The 1,250-nt window shown below is 30.3% G+C and overlaps 1 pseudogene; it reads left to right on the forward strand.

Moving 5' to 3' along the window:
• The window catches only part of LOC141659233 (uncharacterized), a 5,332-nt pseudogene extending 4,727 nt beyond the window's left edge, over positions 1-605 (forward strand).
• The last annotated feature ends 645 nt before the right edge of the window (positions 606-1,250 follow it).

Consider the following 1,250-nt stretch of genomic DNA (forward strand, 5'->3'; position numbering starts at 1 on the left):
AAAAGTAGATAGACATCGGCTAAAACCGATGTCTATGAACAAAAATCCGATGTCTCGTGGGTGATGTTAAAGACCCCCCATTATTAACATCGGTTTTAAACTGATGTTAAAGAAGATAAATAACATCATTTTTTAAATATGTTAATTTCTAATGTATCTAATTCTTAATATATTATCATAATATGATATTTTTATCATTTAAACATATGTAATAAGTAAAATTTTCTTTCCCATTAAACTGATGTTACCATACCACTACCAACGGTTTTCAAGATAAACTGATGTAAACATAACTTTTGACATCGGTTCTTTATTCAAACCGATATCTATTGGTGACAAAACGATGTCTATAAAGCTTAATAACATCGGTTTTCTGTTTTAAGATTTTTTTATTGTAGTTTAACCTGGTTTTATTCGATATTACTGATGTCAATGTTCCACTAAAACTGATGTATTATGTTTTGATAGAGATCAGTTTTTTATTTTATATACAGTTTTAAAGTGTTAAATTAACTCATTTTCCATTGTAATGATGTTTGATTACCTGTTTCATTAATGTATATTTTATAATGTAGATTCCAAAAATTTGCCAAACCAATAACTAACAAAACCAATTACTGCATATACCAATTCTTTATTATCAAAAACAATATCCAAATATCAAGCACAACACTTTCTCTAATCCAAACATCAAGTACTACACATATTTATGTAGCATACTGTTTGCAAACTACTATATCACCAGATTCTGGATTTTTGGCTACATAGGCAGTGAATCCAACAACGGAGCTCCAATTGCAACGTCATGCACTCCCACCAAAAGCTGCAATTTGTCAATCAACCAAAACTCAGAGTATGGAATGTATATATGCTAAATTATATATGACTGTTCCAACCGTAAAGAAGAGCAATAAAACAAAAGTTCGGACAACTACCTGTACAATGACATATACTACTACATAATCAAATACAATTATAATTGCCTTTCACATACTTTAATTGCCTTCATATTATCATGCCTTTCGTATACAATAACCAATTTCATTAAATATGAAGTGTGACACATAATTTATAACTAAATCCCTGTACCTTGTGCCACATTAATGCTGGTTTTTTGTCATAGCTATTTTGAAGCCCGTCAGCTTCAAGCTGCTCTGGATCCTTAAACAGACTCGGGCATTCATCCTTTCTGTACATAGCAATAAAAGAGACCTATAGCAAGATTATATAACAGATTTGTTAGTGGATAT

The sequence above is a fragment of the Apium graveolens genome, chromosome 5 (assembly GCF_009905375.1).
Source record: "Apium graveolens cultivar Ventura chromosome 5, ASM990537v1, whole genome shotgun sequence".
Classification (NCBI taxonomy): Eukaryota; Viridiplantae; Streptophyta; class Magnoliopsida; order Apiales; family Apiaceae; genus Apium; species Apium graveolens.